Source organism: Phaethon lepturus, unplaced genomic scaffold (genome assembly GCF_000687285.1).
Source record: "Phaethon lepturus isolate BGI_N335 unplaced genomic scaffold, ASM68728v1 scaffold31430, whole genome shotgun sequence".
Lineage (NCBI taxonomy): Eukaryota > Metazoa > Chordata > Aves > Phaethontiformes > Phaethontidae > Phaethon > Phaethon lepturus.
This window is the reverse complement of record NW_010510586.1, coordinates 1-203: the sequence shown is the minus strand read 5'-3', so window position 1 is coordinate 203 and position 203 is coordinate 1.

Here is a 203-nt window from a genome sequence, read left to right as displayed (position 1 = left end):
TTCCCTCTCCCATGGGATGCTGGCAGGGTGGTGATTCACCCTGGCTAACCTGTGGCCTCACTCCTTCCTATGAGCTCCCAAAGGACATGACCTTGGTCCTTGCATCACCCACGTCATCCGGCTGTGGGGAACTCTTGGTGACGAGGATCCCTCCCTCCCCCCCGGAGAGGCTGGGACCGCTCCGGCCCCTCGCTGCCAAGGTC